Source organism: Mastomys coucha, unplaced genomic scaffold (genome assembly GCF_008632895.1).
Source record: "Mastomys coucha isolate ucsf_1 unplaced genomic scaffold, UCSF_Mcou_1 pScaffold6, whole genome shotgun sequence".
Classification (NCBI taxonomy): Eukaryota; Metazoa; Chordata; class Mammalia; order Rodentia; family Muridae; genus Mastomys; species Mastomys coucha.
In genome coordinates, this window is record NW_022196912.1 from 131,756,565 (window position 1) to 131,764,120 (window position 7,556).

The window sequence follows — 7,556 nt, forward strand, 5'->3', positions numbered from 1 at the left end:
CCCCCCGTGTGCTCCTTTTCCAAAATAGCCTTAAAACTCTACGACTGACTTTGCAGACTTTGGAGAGATGTTGTGTAAGAGGGCAATGCTGTACTCTTGAGATTCATTCGGCCACAATCGGAGTGCTGTCTTCCAAAGCATTTTGCTTAATACAGTGGTTGCTGTTACTTAAAAAACCAAGACGCAGAACTTGCTTGTGCCCCTATTTCATGCTTCCGGATCAGGGGAAAGCTAGTAATCCCTGGGTGTCCTGGATTCTAGCCGCTGGTTCCTGGGGAAGAGCGCACGGCCACCTTGTAGTCTCTCCCTGGGAGCTGAACGTTGATTCCCTGCTGCTAGGTGGGAGGAAAAGAGCCTATTTTATTTTAGTCCCTGGACGCGTGTTTAATTTAATTTAATTTAATTTAATTTCTTTGGGGTCTATTGGCAGCAGAGAAGCAGGTTTCTACATTGGCTTTGATTCCTGAGGAAAGTCGGGACTCTTAGAACCCTGGGAACAGAGGAGGGCTTGGGGTGACCTAGCCTTAGGCATAATGCGTTCTCTACAAACCAGTCCCTTATAGTTAGTTTTAAAGCCATCTTTTAAAGCTCGAATAGTTGGGTTCTTGTTTGCAGTCCACTCCCCAGTTTGACTGCTCTGGCCTTAAGTTCTGCTGAAGGCTCACTGGAAGTTACCCTGCTCTGCTGAATTCTCCGCCCGGCCCCCATTTTTCCTGGTTCTTTGGAAACAACCAGGGAAGCTAGGGAAGAGTTCCTAGTCATTCTCCGCCGCCGCCCCCTTTATTCCCAACTCATCCCATACGACTTAGCGTTCTTTATATGCAGGTAGCCCTCGGAAAGATCACCAGCCGCCCCAGAAAGGCTTCCAGCTGCTAAGCTCCACTGGCGCCGGCTGCTCCCGGGTAGCAGTGGAAGCCTGAGGTGACTGGCGGTTTTGCTGGAACTCTCTGGGCTCCCGGCGCACACAAAGGCTGGCGGCCGCCTGAACCTTCTGCGCGGACAGCGAGCGCCACCCTGTGCCACGCGACCGCGCTGCAGAGTCTCGAGCCCGCGGCTCTCCAGCCTGACCTTGGGCTCCATCAGCATCCCTCTTCCCTAAACCGCCTTGCCACTGAGTCTGGCTCACAGAGAAAGCTTGCGGCGATTTTTTATTTGTTTGGTTTTGGGTTGTTGTTGTTTTTGTTTTTGTTTTTTGTTTTTTGTTTTTGTCTGCCTGCTTGTTTTTGGATTTAGGAATAAGTTTAGCCACCTAGCAGAAAAGAGAGTTGGTAGGAAGGTACAGACTCATGGTACCTTGAGCAAAAATAAACTTTTCTTAAAGCCTTGTACCCAAAACTCACCTATTTATTTTACTACTACTACTACTACTACTACTACTACCACTACTACTACTACTACTTTCATTCTCTCTGCTCTCCCACTCTATTCTTTGGCCAACTGGGTACTAGGGCACGATAGCAATCTTCTCCAGGCCGTATCTTGGTGATATTTTAAAAGACCCAGGAGAAGGATCAATCGTTTTGAAAGCGTACCCTTATTTGGAGACTGTTCCTGCAGCATGCATGCAGACTGTCTGAGGAAAAGAGCCAGCATTTGACTTTTGTAGACCCCTCTAGGCCCTAGACCTATGGGTGCTTGTGTTAACTGGGATCTACTTTGTACCCTTGTACCAAGGAACACATTTGAAGATTATTGATGGCGCCTGTGCACCATTCTGCTTTTGTATGAGGCACCCTCAGACTGCGGCTTTGTCGAAACTCTTCTTAAGCACTAACAGGGAAGCACTCCGGGATGCACACCTGTGCAAAACAGAGTTCTCATAGTTACTTCTGTAGTTAAAAATCCTTATTTCCATTGACTCCCTACCTATTGTGGGGAAGGAAAGGTTCTTTATTTGGTGTTTAGAGTGCCCAACACAAGCAAAGTGGTTTGCACAGGCAGGTACTTGGCCACCCGCAGCTCTAGAACATAATTGACAACTCCCCCTTCAGAGCACCAGTCTCCTCCCTGAAACAGCTGGTGACGCAAGCTCACCCCTCCCCCACCCCCTCAGGTCCGGAAAGCCAGGAAACACTGGAATGCTGCCTTCTCTCACCCTATTGTGCCTAGGTGTTGCAAACCACTGAAGGACAGAGCTTTGTGCTTTGATCTCATGTCCCTGCCATTCTGTAGCACAGAGGGGTGAATTTAAATTAAATTTCTTTCTCTGCTGATAAGTTCTAATGGGCCTCAGAAGGTGAATAATTATGCAGTAACATTTCATGGGTTGTTGGAGTGGGAATTCCCACTGTGCTGTCACCAGTAACAGAATGTTCAATGCTAAATGAAGCTTCTCAAGTAAGCCACAAGTGTCTTTCAAATCCCCCTGGAGATAATCTAGGACATTTCTACTTTTATTTTTCTTGCCTCTGCTAAGCAGTGTTATTTTTTCCCTTACATTCAAGTTTTATTGGTGATTTTTAAAAAATGGAAACAATCAATACTTTAAAGATCATATATATATGTATACATACACACACACACACACACATATATATATATATATATATATATATGATCTTAAATATATACATATGTATACATATGCCGTGACAAATATGACACCGGCAAAAGCTGGGGCAGCAGTCTGCAAAAAGGCCATTTTTCTTGATGGCCAAAAGAAGGAGGCCTGGAGCAACTGAGCTCTTCAAAGGTGATGTGATCACTGGTGTTTTGAAGCCACCCAGTTCTGCACCCACACAATTTAAATGGGTTCTCCACTACAGAATGTTCAAAGGAAGAAAAAATGCCTTTGCTGTCCCATGCTACTTAACTGAAGAGGACTAAATCTTTGAGACTTAATCTAATCTTTTGCCAAGTTTGATAATAATTGTCAACAGTTGGACTCTGTAAATATCAAAAGGAAATTAGACCCTGAACCTAAAAATAAAAGAATTCTAAATTTGTCACCTAAAGCACAATGGAGGCTTTCTTGCTTTTTTTTTTTTCTATTATTATTATTAAGAAAATTCCTTGTACTCCATTTGTCCCAGTGCTGCATTCCACATCATTTTCCTTGTTTGGTTTCCTTTCTTTAAGTTTCTTCCCTTAGATGAATTGAGCTCCCACAAGCTTCAAGATTTCTAAATCAACACTTAGAAACTGGAGCCTGCTTATCAAGTTTTCTCCTCTCTCTTGGCAACCCATTTGAAAGGGCCTAAACAATGAGTTGATTTACATTATGCTCACTTCACCCTGAACTCTGTGTGAATGTTGGGAACATTCAATATTTCACCTTGGGTTACCTTTATGTCTGTAGGGGAACCAATCCTAGCTTTCAAGTTTTGGGCCAGTTCATTTTAAGCCCTGAAACAGAAGAAAAACAGTAGATGGTCTCCCCATTCCGAGAGTTCAGGTAATTGTCTAATTCAGCTGAAAGTAAAGGATTTGTACTGCCCAATTCTGTACCCAGTTTAATGACCCTAATTACCCAGGAACCCTGTCACCAGATTTCTCATCATTTCAGGAAGTTGTGTTCTTGCTCCTATGTTGATCAGTACTCATTTCTCTTGCATACCTGTTCCTTACTTCAGCTCCTCCACCCCCACCCCCACCCCCACCCCTTCCCTAAGTTGGTTCTTTTCCATTCACTTTAGCCATCTTTGTGGCTGTTGGAAATGTATTTAAAAGATATATTCATTGATTTAGTGGTGTTTTAACAAGATTGTTGTGTTAAACATGTGAACTTCTCATCTGTTTGAAAATAATCTTTGCAGCATTATGCTAGAAATATCTCAACTTTAATTAAAAGAGTGAGCTTTATTGGGTTACAATTTACTAACTTTTATACTTTGAAATAAAGTCAGTTTGGGTATTTCTCCCAAAGAATATTTATGTTACTCAAAACTGTGGGAGTTAAGTTTAGGTAAGGTACACACATACATTACAATTCCCATGTCCTCAGCATTAACATATTTTAGGCAATATCATAGTTAAGTATTATATTAATGACTGGAGAGCAATTAAACCACTTAATAAATATTTTGGGAACAGAACATCATGCTATATAGACATTCTGGTATATACACTTTGTAGGAGGCATGACATGCTTTACTTAGTATGTAATTATTAAATGAAATGCATTGCCAGTGACATGTTTACTTGTGTGTTTTAGTATGAATATCCTGAAAGTTAGATTTAGTGAAGTTTTTCCATTCTTAAAATTCTACTTGCTTTGCAGGGAGCTACTTTCACAACAAGGTGGTGGTAGATTCCTAGTGGAAGAAAAATGATAGTTAGGGCTGTGACTTCTTTTCTTATTTTATGCTCTGGAAGCATGAATATTTTAAAATTCACTTAAAGGTGAACTATTGGTTATGGATCTTAGGTGGTATACAGAATTTCTATGGTTTCTTCTCTACCATGGCCTAAATAAAAAGAAAAAAATTAAGAATATATTTAGTTTAGTTCTATGTTTTATTTCATGTGTGGACAGCCAGATTAAAATCTTAATGGTTAATATTGTTACTTCGAATGATTAAATGTGAGTTTTAGCAGCATTCTATTTATTATTAAAATTTACAAATTTTATATGTTGAAGTGACTTTATTTTCCTTATTATAGTGACTAAAATACAAATAATTTAATGATTTCATTCATTTATCTCCTTATTTTCTGAATTATTTTTTAGGCTAAGTTTGTTTTCAAAATTAAGTTTGTCAGAGAACAACATATTTAAAAGTTGGGCCCCTTTCTTTCTCTCTGTCTTTCTGTCTCTTTCTCTCTGGCTCTGTTTCTTTCTCTCAGTATGTCTCTTACATTGAAAAAAAATGTATGTTTTTTTGTCTTGTTTAATTAAGACTATAGCAAATGGGAAAATATATTTTACTTAGAATATCTTTCATATAACTAGAAGAAATATAATAAAAAAATTAGAAAGGACAATATTTTGTGTTGTTTTAAAAAGAATTAGGATGTGAAATGTTAGGATTGCTCATTACCTGGAGGGTGAACTTGTGTGATTGAATTTTCTTTTTACTATTTTGTGTGTCTTCATTTGCAATCCATTGTGCTGTTGTTATTCATTAGCCCGGCTGACTAAGAAACCACACCTACCTAGTTTAGAAGAGAAATAGCTGGAGACTTGTTGGTCAGCCACTCTACACTTCCTGATACTAAAGTTGCAAATAGAAGGCACCTGAAATGTGTTCAGTCCTTCCAGTTTTGATTCTGTATTTGAAGTTTTGTCCTGAACATTCTACTCCCTGTGTTGTTACACTCACCTCTGGCTGATTTGCTCTCATTGTAATTGTTCAAAGGTGGACTCAGAGAAGCCTCAAAACTCTCACTTGCAAGGTATTGCATAAATCGTAACCAAACAGTTACATGTGAAAGTTCTCTGTCTCAGGAGAGTTTCTTTTTCCTTCTGTGAAAATATGGCTGTAGGAAATCGATACCGTATCCATCCATTGATTCATGACACCATCTCTAAAAGCAATTCCTTATGTTTATGTAACCAGTTACTTGCCTGTGGCTTATTTTTGCTATTAATTTCATTTTTTGATAGCTTCCTCTCTTGAGATAATTGCTGTTTATGAGTATCTCCAGAAATGAGTAAAATTCTATGTGGCTTATACACAGTACTAATAAGGGAGAGTTAGATAAAGACCTTGCTACTTAACAGGCTGTTCATCTTGCCATATGTAGCACATCTGAGGAAGCAAGAATGGAATTAACAGACCATGTTTGTCCACCAGCTAATCAGAAAGAACAACACACAGCCTTTTACACATAGACTGAGGGTACTCTTTAGACCTGGGCTTCAAAGAGAGATACTCCTTAAACTCCACTTTTACTAGGAGACCCAGCCATAACCAGATTCTGAAGGAACTGGAAGGTGGGAAGTTCAGGGATTTTTAAGTTCAGGGAACTCAGTCTGTGGTAGCACTCCTTGGGATGCTAAATAGTATGCATGCTCCCATAAATGACCCTACTTCTCTCCAACTGCTACTTTAGTTATAAAATCAATTAGCTATACATTTGGATTAGTAATTTAAAAATATATTTACTTCTTTGGATGCTAAGAAAGGCATTCATGTATAAATGCAGATTTTTTAAAAGTATTCCCACTGCTATACTAAACCAGAGGTTTATACTTCAATAAAAGTTATCTATTTTGTTTGCTTGCTTTTTAAATTTCTAGAGCCTCCTTTCGCTAAGCAGGTGTCCTGATGCTAAATCTTATCTTCAGTCCTAATGAAAAATTTAAACTCTATTTTCTTTTTTAGGGACAATCAGGTGCTGACTGAAATACACAAAAAATTATAGATAGAAGCTGACTTCATTTCACTTCCTGAACATAATTGTGTCTTCATAAACTTTTTACTGTGCACTTTTTTCTTTCTTCACTAATATCAAAATAATTTTCTCTTATGTTAAAAATTCTAATCTTAAACAGCTAAAGTTACATATCTCAAAATGTTACGCACTCACCTAATATTGAACATTTAGTTTTCCTCTCACATGATCTATATGCACAGTGATATATTGGCCATCCTTAATTACTACTTTGTATTGTTCTGGTTTGTTTTTGAGATGTGGTCTCATACAGCCCTGGCTGCCTTTACATTCCCTGTGTAGGAAAGGATGACCTGTCTCTGCCTCTCCAGTGCTGCAATTTCAGGACTGGTATACACCATCATGCCTGGTGTATGCAGTCCTTGGCTATCAGACTCTGAGGCTTGTGCATGTTAGGCGGGTACTCTGCCAGATGCATACCTGGGCTATCAGATACATTAAACTTCTGATTAATTTTTTAAAACTCTAGAAAAGTATGGATTACTGTGAGATAAGGACATTATTATAAAGTTCCTAGGTAGAAATGATCAGATTACTCTTCCAAGAAGGACAAAGCAGTTTATACTCCAACAAACAGTGGCTGAATCAGCCTTAAGTCACACCATTACTGAATTTCACACACACACACACACACACACACACACACACTGTTTTAATAAGAAAGAATAGCCAGGGCTACATAGAGAAACCCTGTCTCAAAACAAAAACAAAAACAAACAAGATAATGTTGGGACCACTGGACTCCAGTTGGGGAGGGAGCTGTTACATTTGTAGGATGCACTAAGATGGGACTCATTTCAGAAATATTTGATCTCTGGTTCAATAGTGTACTTTAGCAAAAATAAATGTAGACAAAGGAGGGTTAAATCTTATGTGACTATGGTGGGTTTTTTTTTTCTGTTTTTAAATGAAGATGATAACCATCAAAGAGAAAAACCATGGAGTATTGTTCTACTTCCAGAGTAGGACTGAATGTTGGGGTTTACATTTTCTGGCTAGGGTTATACTGGGTTGTATATCATTTGCCAAATGCTTTAATTTGTCTAAGTTAATGCCTTAGTGCTCAAGTCATTTTGAGCTATTACTGGTGGACACCCCAATTTTAAAAATATTTCATTACTTGAGTCAGTATTTAGTAAAGTAAGTGTGTATGTGTGTGTGTGTGTGTGTGTGTGAGAGAGAGAGAGAGAGAGAGAGGGAGAGAGAGAGGGAGAGGGAGA